General features: G+C 44.1%; 2 protein-coding genes across 2 annotated transcripts in view; both read right to left on the bottom strand.

The window, feature by feature from the left end:
* LOC144682555 (serpin H1-like) overlaps positions 1–24891 on the bottom strand; it is a 525388-nt gene that overhangs the window by 375850 nt on the left and 124647 nt on the right. The gene's annotated exons all lie outside the window — the stretch shown is intronic.
* The window catches only part of LOC144683076 (UV radiation resistance-associated gene protein-like), a 271252-nt gene that overhangs the window by 166585 nt on the left and 79776 nt on the right, over positions 1–24891 (bottom strand). The gene's annotated exons all lie outside the window — the stretch shown is intronic.

Below are 24891 nucleotides of genomic sequence, written 5' to 3'. Positions count from 1 at the left end.
ACTGAACAAATTAAGGCAGCCAATTACTAATGCTGACAAAACTAAAGGCTAACACGACATTTTTATTGTGGAGGGTCATACTTCTAATTAAAAAAGTAACTCAATTCTCCATCCCAAAGAGAGCTTTGGGGATTAATTGACTGTATACTAATACTATTGAGTGGCAAGAGCTTAGAGATGTTACCACAAGCATTTTATATTAAAAGTTTTACGGAGGAAATTACTTTCGATTTACTTCCTAGATAAACTTCCCAGCAGAATATAATTACAGTGCTCACTTGATATTATCATAAATAGCTACTCAAGGACTTTAGGATTGACAGGGAAATGTGTCCAAAACCAAAAGTAGACAATGTTTATTGCTTGGGCTAAAAACAGGTCACTTCAGGAAAAGGATCAAAGCAAGGAAATCCAATTCATTATATTATTCATCAGAACCAGCCTGGGGGCAAAGAAAAAAAATCAAACCACGTTTCCTCCCCCAATCATTATTTCCAGGAACAGCACTGAGGAGGCACATCAGGGGAGGGCAGGATCACACTCTATGATGTATGTCACTGCCAAAATGCCAGACAAAACTTTCGATCTAGCCTCGTACATCAAGAATAGCTACTTGGGTATGGCACCTAGACCTGGACCTAGCTAATGACTTCAAGAGAGGAGAGGACAAACCGGGGTTGGGGGGGGAGTGAGAAGCAGCTAACCACAGATAATCGCTTCCTGCTCTTCAGCCATATTGACGAGGTCAATGACTCCTTATTTGTATGAGTTGACATAAGCTTCAACACTTCTAGGGAGGTCCCAATACTTTATATATTTCATTGAAGGGAACAAACCAAAGAACAGGACATTTGCAACTACTCAATTTCAATTGCACGCTACCCAAAAAGTATCACTACCATGCTACATTGCAAACAATATGCTGTTTTGTCAGTTTCATTTATTGCTTACTGCTGCTAGCAACTGTTGAGTTGACATATACAGGACAATTTGGACTACTGTACCACTGAAGTGCAAGGCAATCAAATGGCATCTGAAATTCTGCTCTAAGAATATGATGTTAAGAGGGAGATCTACGATAAAGAAAAAAGGGGCAAAGAGAGAACCTACATGAATACAATTGCACGTCAAGCTCTCAGGGCAGCTCAAAGATCTTCACAGCCAACAAATTACTTTCAAAGTTAGCCCATTATGTAAACTAACACAGCAGCCAATTTATGCCTCCAAAATCATTCTCCCAATCACATTGATTATGTGAGAAAGTACATAAATAGGAGAAGTATAGTCCCTCAAGCTTGCTTCACCATTTACTAAAATCATGGCGAATTTTCGGCATCAACACCACTTTCTAATCTCATATATACCTCCATTACCCTAGGTCCAGGTCTAGGTGCCATACCCAAGTAGCCATTCTTGATGTTCGAGGCTAGATCGAAAGTTGTCTGGCATTTTGGCAGTGACATAAATCAGAGTGTGATCCTGCCCTCCCCTGATGTGCCTCCTCCCTGCTTTTTCTGGAAATAATGATTGGGGGAGGAAACATGGTTTGATCTTTTTTCTTTGCCCCCAGGCTGGTTCTGATGAATAATATAATGAATTGGATTTCCTTGCTTTGATCCTTTTCCTTAGTGTCCAAAAATCAGTCTTGAATATAGTTACTGACTGAGCATCCACAGCCTTCTAATTCCAAAGATTCACAATCATCTGAATGAAGAAATTTCTATTCTTCTCAGATCTAAATGGCCTACCCCTTACCCTGAGACTATGATCTCCGAGCTTAGACGCTCAGCATCTATCCTGTCATGCCCTTCCAGAATGTTATATGTTCCAGTGAGATCACCTCTCATCTGAACTCTGCAGATTATAGGCTCAATCTCCACTCTTGGAACAACCCCCCAACAATATCCCATCCCAAAAGTCAATCCAGTGAACTTTTGTTTTGTCTGCTCTAAGGCAAGTATATCCTTGCATAGGTAAAGAGATCAAAATTTGACACTGTACTGCAGATGGGGTCTTACCAAACCCTGGAATAATTATAGTAACACTCATGCTCCAACCTCCTTGCAATAAAAGCCAACATTCCTACTTATTTGGGTACCTGCATGTTAACTTTGTGACATGTGCAAGGACCCCCTCAAGTCCTTCTAAATGCCACATTTCGACCTCTCTCTAGCTCTGAAGAGGAGTCATATGGACTCAAAGCATCAACTCTGTTTATCGCTCCACAGATGCTGAGTTTTTCCAGCATTTTCTGTTTTCCCCCCAACATTTTACTAGTCACTCATCTTCTGAAAACTGTTCTGCTTTCCTATTCTTCCTGCCAAAGTGAATAATTTCATTTTTCCTCACATTATACTTCATCTGCCTTCTTCTGGCCCACTTAATTAAACTATCAATATCTCTCTGCAGCCTTTTTGCATCTTTCTACTGGTTATTTTTCCACCCAGCTTTGTATCATCAGAGGGTGCATTTACCTCGGCTCCCTCATTTAAGTCACTGCTGACTGCAAACATCTGAGGCACTGACACCGATCAGTGTGTTACCGACTAGTTGCGCCCTGCCAATCAAACAATTACCCTTTTATTCTTTCTGTCTATTAACTAATCTTTAATCCATGTTACTATTACCTCCGAGCCTATGAGACCTAATGTTGTCCAACAACCTCTTGAATGGCACATTAACAAATGCCTTCTGAAAATCCGAACTTACTGGATCCTGATACCTACCATGCTGGTTACATCCTCAAAAACCGTTAACTGATTTGTCAAACAGGAGTGCCCTTTCATAAAACGAATTTGTATGAAACACTGATCTGGATTCCTTATAATTTATTTTTACTACCTTTGGTCTTCATTAACATTAAATTTAGGACGTCTAATCACTGGTTCACCTCATTTTTCCCTACTTACCTCATCAAAACTTACATTACTTAGAATATCTGCATTTAGTTCTCAATTTTATGGGGAAAGGAACCCAAGTTCCAGGATGATGATGGCCGTCATCCCTGGCATCATTTTAGTCAATCTAAGGATCAGTGTTTGTCCTCAGCTACTTATCTATATTGATGACTTGGATTAACGAACTGAGGGTAATGCATCCAAGTTTGCTCATGATGCAAGTTTGGTGCAGCTTCTCTTATGATCTGACAAGCTTGCTAAAGTAGGGCATCTATAACTTTCAAGTCCCATCCAGCTTCTCTCTTACATGTTCGAACATCTTTCATCAACTATGTTCACTGTTCTGAATAGTTTTTAAATCCAATTTACTGACCCTTTATAATTTTCAAATGGCTCAGAATAGGACGTTGCAAAATCACATATCAATCAGAAGATAGAATACAAGCACAGGTTGGGGTTATAGTCTAAGCTTTGCTGTTCTCACTGCTGCTACAAATTCAACGTAAACCTTAATAAGTAATGTCTCATATCCCAGAATATCAAAGTGTGCCAGTTCCTATATCAAGATTTTGTAGCCCAGTTTATATTTGAAAACTTTTGGGCAACAGACCTCCAGTTCTGGATTGGAGTTAGCATTAACTTGGATGCTGGCTGTAATACAAATATCTGCAACTTAATACACATTATATTCCATATTTATTTCCTCCTTTCCCCTTACTTAGGGGTAGATTCTGGCTTTCCACTAGGGTGCAAACTAGCATTGTGGCCTGCCAGCCTTTTATAGAAATTGCCTGGTTTTTATTACTCTTGAAAGCAGTGGAAGTGTAAAAATCCGGTTATTTCTACAATGGGCAGCTGATCAGCATCATCAGTTCTAGCCCTAGCAATGCCAAAAATCAACTAGTGAATGGGATAGTTCAGGGAGTGCTGCCAATCCATGTCCTTCAATTCTAAGTTCAGATATTAAGGACTGGATTCTCCTTATTATGCGTCTCCAGGGGCTCATTGGTGACACAACACAGAAATCTTTTGTTCACTGCCCTGACCCCACTTAATGAACACTGAATCCAAGAAAATTATATATTCCTGACAGGATGCCACCATCAAGCAAGAACCCACAGTGATTCCTTAAGAAAATCCAGGTAGCGCTATGATGGGACGGCTGCTGCAGCTCCAGAAATGAGAAACTAGGGTGAAATGGAGGGGCATGAAGCCAAGACGAGGCCTCCCTTTCTGTCAGAATTTCTGAGCTGATCACTCCACCGAATACTATGCCAGGCTTGATCTGGATGTTCTGGAAAATGGGGAAAGAACTTGAGGTTCCACTTGCATTAGCACATGTTAAGAAAGAAGGTGTGGCAGCCATAGCAAGAGTAAAGAGGGGGAAACTGAAGGGCAGGGGGCAACATTTGGCCTCACCAACAATTTCTAGCATAATTTTGCAAAATTTGGGGCAGCATAGCAGAGGAAATCCATGCACCAATTTCAGCCTTTGACTGTGATGTACACTAAAGCAAAGTTGGCGAAATATGGTCTGTGATGGCAGCACAGCTAAAGCAGAAGTCAAAGTAGTAAATTTTTCTATCACTGGATAATAATGATCAGAACTGGGTCCCGGCTAATTACCCCATCCCTTGCCCAGGAGCACGGAGGTCAACAGTACTATCATATCAGCTGCGATGAACAAGCTCAAAGTGTCAATTGCACTTAAGAGCATCTAGCCTTGATGGCCTTGTGCATCATCTTAAAAAGATTTTCCAGCACATCATTAGCAACAAGACTACCAAGTACTCATTTATTTTTGTAGAGAAACTAAGCAACTGGCGCCTTGTCAAATGGAAATCCATTTCCTCTTATTTTTTATAAAAACATCAGATATGTCCCTGAAGAAATTTTACTTGCACAGGACTGGTAAATTTATGGGCCAACACTGCTTAAATGGGATTTCTTATCCCCCTATGCAGTGAAAGAACAAAATCATCCAAGGCAAAACATATTGCAGCCATTGGCAACTTCAGACAACATCTGGGGATTACATGAACTTCACTGCCCAACACTCGAGCACTCCTCACCTCACTCAGGATTCTTCATTCCACTGTTCACACATTAAGAATAGGCATAGATTATATGGAACTGACAAAGCCTTCTGTCCTCTCCAGCTTTAATCAAGGCAACGATCATGGGCATTTATCACAGCAATGCTTTCCATTTAAGATTCAGATGAAGGTTACTAACCTTGCTATGGTCTGAGTGCCACTGAACCCACGTTTCATTTTCAAAATATTGTTATTCTGCTTGTGGTTGCATATTTATTGAATACTTATATTGCACTTGACTTGTAAAGAATACAAAAGGCACACTGGAGTTATACAAGATCCCTGCAAAGCCTGAGTAAATCAGTGACATTGCTTTCATTGATTTTCAAAGGATCTCGGTCCAATGACTCATTAAAACATCATGAAAAAGCTTCTGACTTAAATGAATAAATCATGGATTACTCCAGGATATACAGTTCCAAGATCAACAGGGAGAAGGACGACAGGCTCAAAGAACCTATGTTTTCCACTACGATTCAAACTATTCAATCTGTTGGACATGTTGAAAAAAAATCACTCTCAGGGTATAAGCATCATTGACAAGGTGGCATTTATTTTCCATCCCCAGTTTCCCTTGAGAAAATACTGGTGGCTCTTCTTATTGAATTGCTGCCAGTCCGTATTCTTTGGAGCAACTTGCTAGACCACTTGAGAGCTCAAAGAAGAGTAAACCACGTTGCAATGGGATTAAAGTCACAGACGGGAGTACAAGGTGACAGATTTCCTTCTCCAAGTGACATTAGTGATCTATTTGGGTTTTTACAAGCCAACAGCTCCATGGTTACTTTTACCAGTACCATCTTTCTTAGTGCTGATTTTTTAAAATATAAACTCAATTCAAATTTTCAAACCGTCAGTGGGATTTGAACTCATGTTCTTTGGATTATTACTCTATGTCTCTGGATTACTAGCCCAAAGCAATTATGTATTGGATGACATTATAATGGGCCAGCCTCAAAATCCATTCTAAAATTACTGAAAATATTGAACATTTTGGAGCTTTCAATGGCAGATAGAGTGTACGTTACTCACTATTTTGAAGAGGCCAACTAGTGGTGATGGAAGGTCCTAAGTGTTATGTCTATAGGCTTGTACAACAGAAGAAAGCTCCAAAGGTATTGGCTGGAAGATACAAAGGGCAGCCATTGCAGTTGTTAATCCACAGTAGCTGTGAGCCCTCGTGGATGCTGTCCAGCTTGGATTGCCTTGTTAGACTGCTTGTATGAAATCCAGTAGTCATAATTTCCTCCAATTAAACATTGGGGAAAACTCATGCCAGTCTTTGGCCAGTGCCAAACTCTTTACCCTTGCCACCAATTCCATCTTCCTCCCTGGCTACTATCAAGTCGAACCAGACTGCTCATACTGTTTCCAACTCAACATCCACTAAGACACCAAAGCAACCTAGTACCACCTTCATAACATCTCCAGCCTTGCCTAAGCCCATGTGTTGCTGAAACGTTCATCCATGTCCTTGTTACCTCTGGAGTTGACTATTCCAATGTTCTTCTCACTGGCCTTCCATACTCCACACTCCATAAACTTTAGCTCAAAGGCATTGCTGCCGATATACTATCCCACTCACCATTCACCCATTCTCACTGATATACATTGGCTGCCAGTGTCCCAACACCTCAAATTTAAAATTCTAATACACAGGTTTAAAACCTTAGTGTCATTTCTCTCTATTTTGTGTCCTTCGAGGCCGACAACCCTCAGAATTGTATTCCTTCAACTCATGTCTTTTAAACAGCCACCACTCCTCACCGCACCACACCACCCCAACAACCATGGCACCACCACTGCTGTCACAACCACACCCCCCACCCCACCGGCAGACAAGTCTTCAGCCATCTCCAGAATTCCCAACTTAAAACTTTTCTTTACCTACCCCCTCCATGACCTCTTCTCCTGTAAGGCCCTCTATTAAAAACGATCTCTTTGATCAAGTTTTAAGTCACCTTTCCTATAATGTGCACGTGGATGAGAAAGTCAGCCCCATGGCAGAGAAGTCTTTGCTAAAATCTCTCTTAAGGGCTGGGATTAAGCATATGATGAGTAAACTTGGAACACAGCAACAGACACGAATGACTGGAACATTAGCTGGCTGTGATGTTGCAAGCCATCCTGTTGTATATCTTTTGACTACAGTCAAAGCAGTTGAGTACTGCAAAGGCAATGAGGAAATTAAGACTTAGTCTCCAGGTTGGAAAATTCAACCCTAAGTGTGGTGGAGGATGGAAAAGTCTACTCAATTCCTGCCGCCAGCAGGTCGGATGAACCCATGCGATCTTCCACTTTTCAGCTCATTAATTATGTATCAGTGAGGAACTTGTTATTCTCGTGGTGGGGTGGGCAGGGATTCATCCGCCCTGTCATTACCTCATGGGGTCAAAAGTCCTGGAGTCATATTTAAACAGTACCTGTACAGACAGACACGCACTGCAGCCCCAGTGTGTGGTGTCATCCAGGTTCCCCATGGCGCCTGAAAGAAACAGACCCTCCACTCCACAATTCAGAAATACCTCCTGAATTCTCCTCCAGGCTGACCAGGAAAAGCAGTAAGTCCTCTTTCCTCAGGATGGGAGCCAGAGGTCCTCCCACCTGACCAGTCTGGGAGGAGGTCACCAAGGAGATCAGTGCCCATGGCCAACAAAAAAAAAAGGACCACCCTGCAGTGCATGAAAAGGATGAATAATCTGATGCGCTCCGCCAGGGTAAGTGAAACTTGTACTCACACCAAACCTCCTCCCTCTCAAGGGCATCAGGCGGTCTAAGGGTTAGAGTCCACAGGGGTGCCACATACTAACAAGCAGATGGGGCATCAGCACTGAATGTCTGCCAGTCATGTTAAACTCACCATCTCATGTAAGTTCTTGCACAAACAGCGTCTTAATCCCTTACTGGGGAGGGCTCAGCACACACAACAGGCATGCATGCTTCTGAACTGCTCTTTCATCCACAGTGCCGACTGTCAATCCATCTGTCTTATGCAGGACAAGAACAACCATGTCAAAGTCTCAATGGGAAGGATGGCAGCCACCTTGAAGACCCAGGTCCAGCAGTTTCTGCCAGATTTGCAGTCAGACCTGCTCTAGCCATGGATGCATTTCAGCAGTAGCTAGGTGAGAATTAGCAGGCTTTAGACGAATGCAGGGTCATGAGAGTTTGTCAATAATCAAACGATGGTCCTGCTGAGCCACACCGAGGACAATGCAAAGGTAACTCTCAGCTTTGGGTGAATGTTGTAGAGTAACAGGTCACCTGATGTCCAAAAGGCATATTGGGACTCAGTAGCAAGGTGAGGCCTCTGCATTATTCATCCATGACAGCTGGCATTTGGGGAGATGGTACTGTCCTGACGTTGCTCCCTCTTCAGGCATTAACCATTGACGGATGCTTTTCCTGTTAGTGCCACCTAGCTAAGCTGCTGGCATACCGGCATGAGTGTATCCATGTTTGCAGTAGTGTTTCAGCCACTTGGAGGCTGCCATGCCCATCTGGTTTGTTGATGCCATGGATGAAAGGCCTATACAATGTGTAGTTGCTTAAGGAGGTACACTAGTGGAGTGCTAATCACATTCCACAGTGGACATATGTTCCCTAGGTGCTGCGGCTTCCAAGGATGACCCCATCTTTAGGGATGAAGGTGAGTTACGCTGCTTCTGTAATCACAGAGATTGAAGACCTTCCCTGATATGTTGATGCTGAGAATGAAGGTTTATGCAGGGGTGGGGAACCTACAGCCTGTGGGTCAGATCCAGTCCGTTGCTCAATTTCATCCAGCACGCAGCAAGATTTCTAAAAATATAGACCTATGATAGTAGTGCCTTTAAAATAGTATTTATCATCATTGTTACGCATTTGCTTTAGAACCAGAGAAAAGTTAAGATTTCCACATTCCCATCTAACCCTTGTCTTTGATTCCCTTGCCTAACAAGAATCAATCAGCCTCCACCTTAAAAATATTCCATGACCCCACTTCCACCATTTTCTGAGGCAGAGAATTCCAAAGTCGCACAACCCTCAGATACAAAATTTCTCATCTCTGTCCTAAAAGGGCGACCCCTAATTTTAAACAGTGCCCCCTAATTCTGGACTCATCCACAAGAGGAAACATCCTTTCGACATCCACCTTGTCAAGGCCATTCAGGATCTTGTATACCTCAATCAAATCACCCCTCACTCTTCTAAGCTCCAGTGGAAACAAGCCCAGTCTGTCCAACCTTTCCGCATAAGCCAACCAGTTGATTCCAAGGATCAATCTAGTAAACCTCCCTTGAACCACCTTCAACGCATTTACATCCTTCCTTAAATAAGGAGGTCAAAACTGCACACAGTATTCAAGGTGCGGTCACACCAATGCCCTGTATAACTGAAGCATAACATCCTTACTTTTATGTTCAATCCCTCTCATAATGAAGGAGAGCATTCCATTAGCCTTCTTAATTACTTGCTGTATCTGCAGACTAACTTTTTGAAACTCATGTACTAGAACACCTAGATCCCTCTGCACCTCAGAATTATGCAGCTGTTCTCCATTTAAATAATACTGTTTTTTTGTTCTTCCTGCCTAAGTGAACAACTTCACATTTTCCCACACTAAACTCCATCTGCCAGATCTTTGACTACTCACTCAACTTATCTATATCCAACTGCAACCTCATGTCCCCTCTGCAACATACTTTCCTACCTTTGTGTCATCTGCAAATTTAGGTACCATGTCTTCACTCCCCTCATCTAAGTCATTGATGGAAATCAAAGAACAAAGAAAAGTACAGCACAGGAACAGGCCCTTCGGCCCTCCAAGCCTGCGCCAATCATATTGCCGGTCAACTAAAACATTTTACACTTCCGGGGTCCGTATCCCTCAATTCCCATCCTATTCATGTATTTGTCAAGCTGCCTCTTAAACACCACTATCCTACCTGCTTCCACCACCTCCTCTGGCAGCGAATTCCAGACACTCACTACCCTCTGCGTAAAAAACTTGCCTCGCACATCTCCTCTACAGTTTTCTCCTCTCACCTTAAATCTATGTCCCCTAGTAATTGACTCTTCCACCCTGGGAAAAAGCTTCTGACTATCTACTCTGTCCATGCCACTCACAATTTTGTAAACTTCTATCAAGTCGCCCCTCAATCTCCGTCACTCTAGTGAGAACAATCAGAGTTTCTCCAACCTCTCCTCATAGCTAATAACCTCCAGACCAGACAGCATCCTGGTAAACCTCCTCTGCACCCTCTCCAATGCCTCCATATCCTTCTGGTAATGTGGCAACCAGAATTGCATGCAATATTCCAAGTGTGGCCTAACCAAGGTTCTATACAGCTGCAGCATGACTTCCCAGCTTTTATACTCAATACCCCTGCCAATGAAGGCAAGCATGCCAAATGCCTTCCACCTGCGTTGCCACTTTCAGTGACCTGTGGACCTGCACACCCAGATCCCTCTGCCCGTCGATGCACTTAAGGGTTCTGCCATTTACTGTATAATTCCTGCCTGTATTAGACCTTCCAAAATGCATTACCTCGCATTTGTCAGGATTAAACTCCATCTGCCAATTCTCCGCCCAAGTCTCCAACCAATCTATATCCCGTTGTATCCTTTGACAATCTTCTTCACTATCTGCAACTCCTCCAACCTTAGTGTCTTCTGCAAACTTACTAATTAGCCCAGTTACATTTTCCTCCAAATCATTTATGTATACTACAAATAGCAAAGGTCCCAGCACTGATCCCTGCGGAACTCCACTAGTCACAGCTCTCCATTCAGAAAAGCACCCTTCCACTGGTACCCTCTGTCTTCTGTGACCAAGTCAATTCTGTATCCATCTTGCCAGCTCACCTCTGATCCCGTGCAACTTTACCTTCTGTACCAGTCTGCCATGAGGGACCTTGTCAAAGGCCTTACTGAAATCCATGTATTTAACATCCACTGCCCTTCCATCGTCGATCATCTTTGTCACTTCCTCGAAAAACTCAATCAAGTTAGTGAGACACCGACCTCCCCTTCACAAAACCATGCTGCCTCTCACTAATACGCCCATTTGCTTCCAAATGGTAGTAAATCCTATCATGAAGAATCTTCTCCAATGATTTCCCTACCACTGACGTAAGGCTCACCGGCCTGTAATTGCCTGGATTATCTCTGCTACCCTTCTTAAACAATGGAACAACATTGGCCATTCTCCAGTCCTCTGGGACCTCACCCGTAGCCAGTGAGGATACAAAGATTTTTGTCAAGGCCCCAGCAATCTCCTCCCTTGCCTCCCTCAGTACTCTGGGGTAGATCCCATCTGACCCTGGGGACTTATCCACCTTAATATTCTTCAAGACACCTAACACCTCCTCTTTTTTGATCTCAACATGATCCAGGCTATCTACACACTCTTCCCTAGACAAATTGACTGCTAAGTCCTTCTCTTTGGTGAATACTGATGAGAAGTATTCATTTAGTATCTCTCCCATTTCTTCTGGCTCCACACACAGATTCCCACCTCTGTCCCTGAGTGGGCCTACCCTTTCCTTGGCTACCCTCTTGCTTTTTACATATGTATAAAAGGCCTTGGGATTTTCCTTAATCCTGGTTGTCAGTGACTTTTCATGATCCCTTTTAGCCCTCCTGACTCCTTGCTTAAGTTTCTTCCTACTTTCTTTATATTCTCCACGGGCTTCATCTGTTCCCAGCCTTCTAGCCCTTACGAATGCTTCCCTTTTCTTTTTGACTAATCTCACAATATCCTTCGTTATTCAAGGTTCCTGAAACTTGCCATACTTATCCTTCATCCTAGCAGGAACATGCCGGTCCTGAATTCTTATCAACTGACGTTTGAAAGCCCCCCACATGTCAGTTGTTGATTTGTCCTCAAACATCCGCCTCCAGTCTAGATTCCTCAGTTCTTGCCTAATATTGTTATAATTAGCCTTCCCCCAATTAAGCACCTTAACCCGAGGACTCCTGTTATCCTTATCCACCAGTACCTTGAAACTTACCGAATTATGGTCACTTTTCCCGAAATGCTCTCCTACTGAAACTTCGACCACCTGGCCGGGTTCATTCCCTAATACCAAGTCCAGTATTGCCCCTTCCCTAGTTGGACTATCTACATATTGTCTCAGGAAGCCCTCCTGGATGCACCTTACAAATTCTGCACCATCCAAACCCCTAGCAATAAGTGATTCCCAGTCAATATAGGGAAAGTTAAAATCACCCACCACAACAACCCTATTGCTTTACATCTTTCCAAAATCTGCCTACATAACTGTTCCTCAATCTCCCGCCGGCAATTGGGAGGTCTATAGTAAACCCCCAACATTGTGACTGCACCCTTCCTATTCCGGAGCTCTACCCATATTGCCTCACTGCATGAGCCCAACGAGGTGTCCTTCTGTCGTACAGCTGTGATATTCCCCTTAACCAGCAGTGCAACTCCCCCACCTCTTCTACATCCCTCTCTATCCTGCCTGAAACATCTAAATCCTGGAATGTTTATCTGCCAATCCTGTTCATCCTTCAACCAAGTCTCTGTAATAGCAATAACATAGTCCCAAGTACTAATCCAAGCTCTAAGCTCATCTGCCTTGCGCCTGTTATACTTCTCGCATTGAAACAAATGCATTTCAGACTCCCAGTCCCACTGTGTTCAGTAATTTCTCCCTGCCTGCCCTTCCTTAGTCCTACTGGCCACATTCACTGGTTCCCAGTCATTTATTTCACCTGCTGACCTATTGCTCTGGTTCCCACCCCCCTGCCATACTAGTTTAAACCCTCCTGAGTGACACTAGCAAACCTCACAGCCAGGATATTGGTGCCCCTCCAGTTAAGATGCAACCCGTCCTTCTTGTACAGGTCCCACCTGCCCTGGAAGAAATCGAAAAAAGTTGAAACCCCAGCACGGACCCCATGGGACTCCACTCGTCACATCCTGCCAATCCGTAAAAGACCCATTTATGCATATTCTCTGCTTTCTGCCAGCCAGCCAATCTTCTACCCATGCTAATATGTTACCCCCTACACCATGCACTTTTATTTTCCATAATAATCTTTGACGTGGCCCTTATCAAATATCTTCTGGGAATCCGAGTACTGTATATCTACAGGCTCCCTCTTTATCCGCTGCGCATGTTGCTCCTTCAAAAAACTCCAATAAATTGGTTAAACGTGATTTTCCTTTCACAAAATCATGCTGACTCTTTCCAATTGCCCTGAGCTCTTCTATAATAATTGATCAGCTATAATAATTGATTCTAACAACTTTCCCACAATCAACGTCAAGCTAACTGGCCTATAGTTTGCTATTTTTTTTGCCTCCACCCTTCTTGAATAGAGGGGCTACATTTGCTACATTCCAATCTGATGGAACCTTTCCAGAATCTAGCGAATTTTGGAAAATTAACACCAGCACATCAACTACCTCATTAGCCACCTCTTTGGCTCATTAGACCCAAGGATGTAGTCCACCAGGACCCAGAGACTTGCCAGCCAGCAGCTCCATCAATTTGCTCAGTACTGTTTCCCTAGTGATTTCAATTTCACCAAGTTCCTCTCTCCTTTTCACCTCCTGATTTACAGCTATTACTGGAATGTTTTTTGTTTCCTCTATAGCGTGAACACAAAAGGAAAATATTTGTTAATTTTTTCTGCCATTACCTCATTATCTATTAACTCCTCACTGTCACTCTCTAAAGGACCAACACTCACTTTACTTACACTTTTACTTTTTAAATACCTGTAAAAACTCTTGCGATGTTTTTACACTTCCAACTACCTTCCTCTCATATGCTAATTTATTTCTCCTGATTAACCTTTTAGTCATTCTCTGCTGTTCCTTATACTCTGTCCAATCATCTGTCCTGCCACTCATCTTTGCAGAGTTGTATTTTTTTTCCTCAAGTTTGATGCTTTCCTCAACTTGTTTAATAAACCATGGATGGTGGGTCCTCGCCTTAGAGTGTTTCTTTATATTAGGAATGTACTGATCCTGAAACTGAAATATCCTCTTCTGAAGAGGGAGGGTGAACAGCCAGTGGTCGTGGTACACATTGGTACAAACAACACAGGTAAAAAAAGGGATGAGGGCCTAAACGCAGAATATAGGGCGTTAGGAGACAATGAGGAGAGCAGCGCACCCCAATTTTGCCCACAATTTTGCACATCAACTACCTCATTAGCCACCTCTTTGGCTCATTAGACCCAAGGATGTAGTCCACCAGGACCCAGAGACTTGCCAGCCAGCAGCTCCATCACTGAGGCCAGTGCACCCCAGCCCCAGGAATCTGGGAGCAGTGAAGTGCTCAGCGCACCCCAGCTCCGGGAAGCCGGGAGCAGCAACGCCCCAGAGGGGGAGAGGATCGGAGAGTATTCTCCAACAGAGAACAATGCAAATCTCGTTCTTTGCACGAACCCCCAGATGCCATCTGAGCGGAACATCTCCAATGGGGTGGTTCAAGACAGTTTCCTCAGCCCATCCAAAGTGAGGCAATTTGTGAACACTATGGGTATACAGGAGCAGACCAAAGGTCTGGAACTCTCAGAGACAACAGGTTTGGTAAGAGACTAAATGCTTTAAAATGGGTGTAAAGATTGTATCCATAAATGTGCGTAGCATTAAATCTACTACGCGATGTGTTGCGACCTTGGACTACCTTGCCAAGGTCAAAGCTGACCTGCTGTTTCTGCAGGAGTGTGCGATACCGCACCTCAGCTCCTACAGGCAATGGTCACGATGGTGGCCCCATGGGCCATCAATCTGGTCAGGGGGAAACGACTCTCGTTCCTCCGGCCTGGGTATTCTGCTGCGGGGAGGCAACTTCACCGTCTCCGAGGTTAAGGAGGTTGTGGGCGGGTGCCTCCTCGTAGCAGATGTAATGCACAAGAGTGCTCCACTCTGGTTAGTTAATGTGTACGCCCCGGCACAAAAGGGCAGGCAGCTGGCGGTTTTTCAGCAGCTCCCACTGCTGCTGGCGACCTCCAGGCCGGTCATTCTGGGCGGTGACTTCAACTGCATCATCGATGTGGCTGGACGATCCGGCAGGGCCAACAGAAGATTAGATGCTACGTCCAGATCCCTGATGGAAGCAGTAAAGGATGCCAAGCTGCACGATGTCTTCAGCAACCCTGCAGACAGAGTGCAGTGTAGATACACCTGGTCGGGGCCAGACTGGTCCATCCATTCCAGGATAGACTTCCTGTTTGTGTCCCATGCGTTCGCAGTCAGATCCACCGACATCAAGCCGGTGTTCTTCTCTGACCACTGCCTGCTTCTGGCGGAATGTCACTTAGAGGAAGACCAGAGGGTTGGCAGGGGGGGCATGGAAGCTAAACGTGCAACTGCTGACCCCAGAGAACATTGAGGAGCTCAGAAGGGATTACAAAGGTTGGAGAACCGTGAAACCCCTCTTTGAGTCCTTGACACACTGGTGGGATGCGATCAAGGGAAACATTAAGAGGTTTTTCATCCTCAAAGGCATCCAGAAAGCTAGAAAGGAACAGAGGGAAATGTCCCGACTCCAGAAAAACATGCAGAACCTGCTCCGACTGCAGTCGATGGAGGTTGATGTCAAGGAGAAACTCCAAGAGGTGAAGAGCCAGCAAGCTTCGCTCTTTGCCTCAGAGGCCTCCAAGATCATCTTCCATTCCAGAGTCCGCTCCGTGGAGCAGGATGAGACATGCTCACGTTTCTTCTTCCAAAAGGTACACAGAGAGAGCACTGTGATCAGCAGCCTGAAGGAAGAAGACGGCTCAGTGAAGTCATCGCAGTCTGACATTTTGAGGATCAGCAAATCCTTTTATGCCGGATTGTACGACATGAAGCCCACAGACAGCACGGCCTCCCAGTCCTTCCTGTCCTCTATCACGGAGGTCTTAGACAACAGTACACGGAAGAGCCTGGACAAACCACTAACTCCTGACGAACTGACTAAGGCCCTTGAGTCTTTCGAGAAGAGTAAAACTCCCGGAAACGACGGTTTGCTGGCTGAGTTGTATTCGGCTCTGTGGGACTGGATCAGCCCAGACCTGCTAGAAGTGTATGGGAGTATGCTCCTGGCCGGCAGCATGTCAGAATCCATGAGGAAAGGCATCATCACCCTCATCTACAAGTACAAGGGGAAAGGGAGCAAATAAGAAATTGGCGACCCATTTCACTGTTGAATGTGGACTACAAGATTCAGTCCAAGGTCATCGCCAATTGGGTCAAGTCCGCTCTGGAATTGGTGATCTACCCTGACCAGACCTGCGCTGTACCCGGCAGGAAGATCTTTGACAGCCTCGCGCTACTCAGGGATACGATTGCCTATGTGCAGGACAGGGGTGTGGACACCTGCCTCATCAGCCTGGATCAGGAGAAGGCCTTTGACAGAATATCGCACACCTACATGGTGGATGTGCTCTCCAAAATGGGGTTTGGGGAGGGAATTCGCAATTGGATCCAACTGCTCTACACTAACATCAGTAGCGCAGTCTCAATCAATGGGTGTGAATCGGATAGCTTTCCTATTAAATCTGGAGTCAGGCAGGGCTGCTCTCTCTCCCCTGTCCTGTTTGTGAACCCTTTGCTGAGTCCATCAGGAAGGATCTGGGCATAGAAGGAGTGACGATCCCAGGCAGTGAAGGCACTCAGGTCAAAGCCTCCCTGTACATGGACGATGTCGCCGTCTTCTGCTTGGATCCGCTGTCGGTGCGCAGACTGATCCACATCAGCGACCAGTTCGAACTGGCCTTGGGAGCCAAGGTAAATTGTGGGAAGAGCGAGGCCATGTTCTTTGGGAACTGGGCTGACCAATCCTTTGTCCCCTTCACCGTCAGGGCTGACGGCCTGAAGGTGCTAGGGATATGGTTCTGAGGGACCGGGGCATGTGTTAGAACCTGAAAGGAGCAAGTGTCTGTGGTGCAAAGAAAACTGGGCATGTGAGAGCGACGCTCCCTCTCCATTGAGGGTAAGAACCTGGTCATCAGGTGTGAGGCACACTTGCTGTTGCTGTACGTGGCGCAGATCTGGCCCATTCCAGACTCCTGAGCGATGGCGATCACCCGAGCCATCTTTCGCTTTATCTGGAGGTCAAAAATGGATCGTGTCTGCAGGGACATGATGTACAAGCCTCTAGATAAGGGGGGAAAAAACGTGCCCAACATTGCCCTCATACTGATGGCCACCTTGGTGTGCGGCTGCATCAAGCTGTGCGTAGACCCTCGGTACGCAAACACCAAGTGTCACTATGTGCTGAGGTTCTACCGGTCCCCGGTGTTGTGAAGGATGGGTCTGGCCACGCTGCTGCGGAACGCTCCAAGTAGTTGGACAATGCCATACCACCTGTCCCTCGTGGAAAAATTTATGCAGACGAACATCTTCGACCACAAGTCCATCAGGCAGTGGTCGGCATGTAATGTCTTAGAGGTCCTGCGGGAAAAGGAGAGGGTGGATCCTGTGGGATGGTTCCCCAAGCAGACTGTCAAAGTCATTTGGCAGAATGCCTCATCGGCAGAACTTTCCAACAAGCACCAAGATGTAGCTTGGCTGGTGGTGAGAAAGGCCCACCCCGTCAGATCCTTCCAACACGCCAGGAGACTCACCCCCTCTGCACGTTGCCCTCGAGGTGGGGACGAGACCGTTGTTCACCCCCTTGTGGATTGTGCCTTTGCAAAGGAGGTCTGGAGAGAGATGCAGTGGTTTCTGTCGAGGTTCATCCTGAGCAGTTCTGTGACACAGGACTCTGTGCTCTACGGGCTGTTCCCAGGGACACACACCGAGACAAACATCAAATGCAGCTGGAGGATCATCAACTCAGTGAAAGACGCTCTTTGGTCTGCCCGAAACTTGTTGGTCTTCCAGCGCAAAGAGTTGTCCCCGACAGAAGTGTTGCAGACTGGCACATTCCAAAGTTTTGGACTATGTGCTGAGGGACGCACTAAAGCTTGGGGCAGCCGCCGCAAGGGCGCAACGGAGAAAGGTCGCTGTCTAAGACCTTTCTGCCACAGTACACCGAGGGGCTGGGAACTGTTGAGAGCCCCTCAGGCCGTACAGCTCACAATGAATGTATGCATTGAATACTAATTGTATTATAATTGTATTGAAGCACCTCAGAGTGCAACGTGATGTATGTTGATAACTCCAATCCCATTGTCTGATTGCCTGTAATGACCATATTGAAATGATTGTAATATTCATTGATTGTATTGATGCACCTCATGATCCACGTGTAAAAGTTGAATCTGATTGTACTTTTTGTGATAGCGATTTTGAAATGTTTTGTAATGTTCTTCCAGATATTTTATGAATAAAGTATATATTTTTTTTAAAAAACATAGGGCGTTAGGAAGTAATTTGAAAAGTAGGACCTCAAAGGTAGTGATCTCAGGATTACTACCAGTGCCACGTGAGTAGAAAAGAAATAGCAGGATATATTGGATGAATACGTGCCTGAAGAGGTGGTGTGGAGGAAGAGGATTTCAGATTCCTGGGACATTGGGAACAGTTCTGGGGAAGGTGGGACCAGTACAAACTGGACGGGTTACACCTGGGCAGGACCGGGATTGATGTCCTAGGGGGAATATTTGCTAGAGTGGTTAGGGAGGGTTTAAACTAAAATGGCAGGGGGAGGGGGACCTATGCAAGGAGTCAGAGGAGGGGGAATCAAGGACAAGAACAAAAGACAGAAAGGAGAATAAGAAAAGTGATAGGCAGAGAAATCAGGGGCCAGAATCAAACAGGGCCTCAGTGAAAAATAATGGGAACGGGACAAGTAATGTTAAAAAGACAAGCCATAAGGCTTTGTACCTTAACGCGAGGAGCATTCGCAATAAAGTGGATGAATTAACCTCGCAAATAAATGTAAACAGATATGATATAGTCGGGATTACGGAGACATGGCTGCAGGGTGACCAGGAATGGGAACTGAACATCCAGGGGTATTTAGGAAGGGCAAACAAAAAGGAAAAGGCGGTGCAGTTGCATTGCTGGTTAAAGAGGAAATTAACGCAATAGTGAGGAAAGATATTAGTTCCGACAATGTGGAATCTGTATGGGTAGAGCTGAGAAACACTAAGGGTCAAAAAACGTTAGTGGGGGTTGTACATCAGCCCCCAAACAGTAGTGGTGATGTTGGGAATGGCATTAAACAGGAAATTAGAGACGCATGCAATAAAGGAACATTTGTAATTATGAGTGACTTTAATCTGCATATAGATTGGGCAAATCAAATTCGTAACAATACTGTAGAGGAGGAATTCCTGGAGTGTATACGGGATGGTTTTCTGGACCAATACATTGAGGAACCAACTAGAGAACAGGCCATCCTAGACTGGGTATTGTGTAATGAGAAAGGAATAATTGGCAATCTAGTTGTGCGAGGCCCTTTGGGGATGAACGACCATAATCTTCATCAAGATGGAGAGTGACGTAGTTGATTCTGAGACTAGGGTCCTGAATCTTAATAAAGGAATCTACGATGGTATGAGGTGCAAGTTGGCTATGATGGATTGGGAAACGTTACTTAAAGGGATGACGGTGGATAGGCAATTGCAAACATTCAAAGTGAGCATGGGTGAACTGCAACAATTGTTTATTCCTGTCTGGTGCAAAAGTAAAATAGGAAAGGTGGCCAAACCATGGCTGACAAGGGAATTCAGAGATAGGATTAGATCCAAGGAAGAAGCATACAAATTGGTCAGACAAAACAGCAGATCTGAGGATTGGGAGCAGTTTAGAATTCAGCAAAGGAGGGCCAAGGGATTGATTAAGAAGGGGAAAAGAGAGTACAAGGACATAAAAACTGACTGTAAAAGTTCCTAAAGGTATGTGAAGAGAAAAAAAGATTGGTGAAGACAAATGTAGGTCCCTTACTGTCAGAAACAGGGGAATTTATAATGGGGAACAAAGAATTGGCTGACCAACTAAATACGTACTTTGGTTCTGTCTTCACAAAGGAGGACATAAACAACATACAGAAACATTGGGGCAGGGTTTTAGGGAGAGGGAGGAACTGAAAGAAATCAGTATTAGTAGGGAAATGGTGTTGGGGAAATTGATGGGATTGAAGGCCGATAAATCCCCAAGACCTGATAATCTACATCCCAGATCACTTAAGGAAGTGGCCCTAGAAATAGTGGATGCATCGATCATCTTCCGAGATTCTATAGACTCTGGAACAGTTCCTACAGATTGGAGGGTAGCTAATGTAACCCCACTATTTAAAAAGGGAGGGAGAGAGAAAACAGGGAATTATAGACCAGTCAACCTGATGTCGGTAGTGGGGAAAATTCTAGAGTCCATTATAAAAGATTTAATAGCTGAGCACTTGGAAAGCAGTGGCAGAATCGGACAGAGTCAGCATGGAGTTATGAAAGGGAAATCATGCTTGACTAATCTACTGGAATTTTTCGAGAATGTAACTAGTAGAGTTGATGAGGGGAAGCCAGTGGATGTGGTTTATTTGGACTTTCAGAAGGCTTTCGACGAAGTCCCACATAAGAAATTAGTGCGTAAAATTAAAGCACATGGGATTGGGGGTGGTGTATTCAGATGGATAGAAAACTGGTTGGCAGACAGGAGACAGAGTAGGAACAAACGGGTCTTTTTCTGAATGGCAGGCAGTCACTAGTGGGGTACCTCAGAGATCGGTGCTGGGACCACAGCTATTCACAATATATATTAATGATTTAGATGAGGGAACTAAATGTAATATCTCCAGATTTGCAGATGACACAAAGCTGGGTGGAAGGGTGAGCTGTGAGGAGGATGCAGAGATGCTTCAGTGTGATTTGGATAAGCTGAGTGAGTGGGCAAATGCATGGCAGATGCAGTATAACGTGGATAAATGTGAGGTTATCCATTTTGGTAGCAGAAACAGGAAGGCAGATTATTATCTGAATGGCGGGAAATTGAGAGAGGGGAATGTGCAATGAGACATGGGTGCCCTCGTACACCAGTCACTGAAGGTAAGCATGCAGGTACAGCAAGCGGTAAAGAAGGCAAATGGTATGGTGGCCTTCATAGCCAGAGGATTCGAGTGCAGGAGCAGGGATGTCTTGCTGTAACTATACAGGGCCTTGGTGAGACCACACCTGGAATATTGTGTGCAGTTCTGGTCTCCTTATCTGAGGAAGAATGTTCTTGCTATGGAGGGAGTGCAGCGAAGATTTACCAGACTGATTCCTGGGATGGCGGGACTGACATACGAGGAGAGATTGAGTCGGTTAGGATTATATTCGCTGGAGTTCAGAAGAATGAGAGGGGATCTCATAGAAACCTATAAAATTCTAACAGGACTAGACAGGGTAGGTGCAGGAAGGATGTTCCCGATGGTGGGGGAGTCCAGAACCAGAGGCCACAGTCTGGGGATAAGGGGTGAACCATATAGGACTGAGATGAGGAGAAATTTCGTCACCCAGAAAGTGGTGAGCCTGTGGAATTCGCTACCACAGAAAGTAGTAGAGGCCAAAACATTGTAAGTCTTCAAGAAGGAATTAGATATAGCTCTTGGGACGAAAGGGATCAAAGGATATGGGGAGAAAGCAGGAGCAGGCTATTGAATTGGATCATCAGCCATGATCATAATGAATGGCAGAACAGGCTCGAAGGGCCGAATGGCCTACACTCTTGCTCCTATTTTCTACGTTTCTAAATATTTGCCACTGTTTCTCTATTGATCTATCCTCTAGCCTAGTTTCCCAGTTCACTTCAGCTAGCTCTGCTTTCATCCCCACATAGTTGCTCTTATTTAAGTTTAAGATACTAGTCTTTTGACCCATTCTTCTCCCTTTCAAACTGGGTGCAAAATTCAATCATATTGTGGTTGCTGCAATCTAGAGGTGCCTTTACTCGGAGGTCGTTAATTAATCCTGTCACATTACACAATACCAAGTCTAATATAACCTGCTCTCTGGTTGGATCCAGAACATGCTGCTCTAAGAAACTATCTATCTATCTAGAAAGCGTTCTAAGAATTCCTCATCCAGGCTACTACTGCCAACCTGATTTTTCCAGTTTGTGTGTAGATTAAAATCATCCACGACTATTGCCATCCCTTTATCACAAGCGCACAATATTTTCTCTTGAATACTTTGTCCTACACTATGGCTACTTTTAGGGAGCCTGTACACCATTCCCACTAATTATTTTTTTCCCTTACTATTCTTCACCTCCACCCAAACCGATTCTAAATCCTGATCTCCTGAACCAAGGTCATCTCTAACTATTGCACCAATGCCCCTCTGATTCATAATGCTACCCATCCACCACTACTTAGCATCCTATTCTTCTTGAATGTCACGTACCCCTCAATAATAAGGACCTAATCTTTGTTGTCCTGCAGCCACGTCTCTGTAATTGCTAAGAGATTACGTCAATTTAGGTTTGAAGATTCTGAAGCATGGTGGAAAGAAATGAAAAGAATTCAAAAATTAGGTTAAGTGTAGTTGCTGTAGTAGATCACAAAACAGTATACGCAGTGGGCTGAAAGCTCCCAGTGACCCCTCATGGAATGCTCGGTGGCAGAGTAAATAGTCTAGAAATAGGAAAGAAGGAACTATGAGAAAGGAAGTTAGCTTTTTAAATAAAAACTGAAAACATGAACAATAGGGAGAGAAAGTAGCAGAAAAAGCTGGTCCTTTTGCTCTTGCATTTGTTCTGCACACACTCCCAGTCAAGAGTCTCATTGCTATAGTTCAGTAAGGCAGTCAGACTATAGACTGGCCACTCCCCAATACTTTGCCTGCTTATATGAAAAATCATGAAATCAATATCAATTGGAAGAAGAAAACAGTGCTTAAGGGCCAAAAAACGTAGCCAACAAAATGCTTCCACTGCTCATCCAGAACCCACATACCCTTTCTTCCGATAAGAATCTTTTGGCCCATCAACATACAGCAGATTCACTGCAAAAAGAAATGAAATGAAAATGTCTCGAGTGTGAAGACGCACTTCTATCTGATAAGCTGCATCCTGCGCTGGCTTGATCATCTTTTGTTCAGTATCAGCTCACCACCTGTCCCTGATATATCAAGAACGCTATAAACAAGGGAAAAGTACATTTGTAGCTCTTTTCAGACTGGAATGTAAAATTGTAAAGGAGGTGCAGAACATTGAATAATCAGTCATAAATGTTGTGATACAAAAATGTTTTTCTGAAAGCGCTAAATATTTAATTTTACATTATATTTTCTTGCTGCAGGGTCCTGCATAAGGTGGACCTTATTAGATCAATGATAGTGTTAAGTCTGCAAACTACCTGCCATGATAAAAACAACAATTTTATCTTCCATCTTCCCCCGCCACAGGCAATTTTCTCCTGTCCTTTCAAGATTAGCTTCTTGCTGGGGTACAGCTCCAGTTTAAGGTTCCCTGCTTGATCTCATCCAAAAATTTCCAAACTTAATTGGTTTGCTGTGAAAAGCACAAAGTTACTTAAAGACAATTCCAACAGGTAGTAAACAAACAGCAACTGTATTTATTGTACTTACTTCTCCAAATCCATTTTTAGGATTTGGAATTTGGTACAATTTTGGGCACTCTGCCTTTGAAGAGGGATTCATCAATGTGGAAAGAGTGGAGAGAACATCAAGGATGAATCGTGACTTTGGGATACATGCAGCACTGAACTTGTTTTCAATGGGAGAAACATGAAAGATTTAGATCAGTTTTTTTAAAATGAGGTGCACAACTGTTTAATTGAACTAGAAGACAAGCACACAAAATTAACTAGCCTTGGGTAAAACATGTGTCATGCAAAAACCTTTTCCTCTGTCAACCTAGTTTAAAACAAACAATCTGTCGTTATGATTTCAGGAAGGTAGTGCTGAAACAATCTCTCAGGATCACTCCTCCATCCTCCCAACTTGCATTTCTATCCAGAAGGAGAAAGCTTTCCGGAAACACCATTTAAAAAGAAAAGTCCTGTTGTCTAGATGGGAAAGCTGACCTAATTTTTTTTTTTAATTTCAAAGTCAACTCAAGCCATCTTAAAAACAGTATTTTTTTTTAACAAAAGTTAAGTCTATCCTATAAACCACCTGTGCACCTTATGCAGCACTTAACCTCTCCCTCACATGGGCACCATTCCTCCAAGTATCTTTTGCTTCCGAGCTTTATGACAATTTTTAAAAAACTGTTCCCAATTTTTAACCTCAATATGCCACTTCAAAGTATCCAGCTGTATATAAAACTTTGCATCAAACGCTGGTTAGATTTCAAGAGATGACAACTGGGCTTTAAATGTTGCCTGTTTTTAAAAAAAAGGGTGCCAAACCATCCCAGGGAGCAGGACTGAAACAGAAAAAATAGTGAAAGGCTGTCTGTGGAGGGATGCAGGTCAGAGATAAATAATGGAAATCTGAGAATGAGTAGATATACTCTCTCAGGAACAGGTCTTCTCTGTTCTTCAGGAAATGGTGGGGAAGCAGTCTTGCTGGAGCCAACTACTAGGCCGATTCAGAAATCGCTGGAATTCTGGATTGTAAGGACTGCTGTGAACCGAGGGCGAGGAACATCTGTCGACGATTGCCTCACTAGTGATAAGTGTATCTCAGAAAACACAGGCAGAGTGGAACATTTGTCGAAGAATACTGGAAGTTTCAACCTGCCGTACTGGGGTGTGGTGGAGTGCTCTGCTGGAGCACTAGGAGTGACGTTGCGTCTATTCCCTTGAAAGCTACATATCTGCCAGAAGCATGGCATAAAGGGAAATAAATTTACCTTTTTCTTTTTAAATTGATGGACCATTTGCCCAGTGGTTAATATTTGATTTAGGTTGATTTCAGTTTGTATTATAGTGAAAGCCCCAAAATGTGCAATATTGTGTTTTGGTTATTTCCGTTGGGTCATTTGGGAAATTTGTCTTCTGTTGTGAATATCTAGTTCATGTCAATATTTTAGAGGTAATTTTTAGTTTTGGGAAGACTAA

This window comes from Cetorhinus maximus, chromosome 7 (assembly GCF_964194155.1).
Source record: "Cetorhinus maximus chromosome 7, sCetMax3.hap1.1, whole genome shotgun sequence".
Taxonomy (NCBI): domain Eukaryota; kingdom Metazoa; phylum Chordata; class Chondrichthyes; order Lamniformes; family Cetorhinidae; genus Cetorhinus; species Cetorhinus maximus.
The sequence above is the reverse complement of the archived record's forward strand: the minus strand, read 5'-3'. Positions and strand labels throughout refer to the sequence as shown.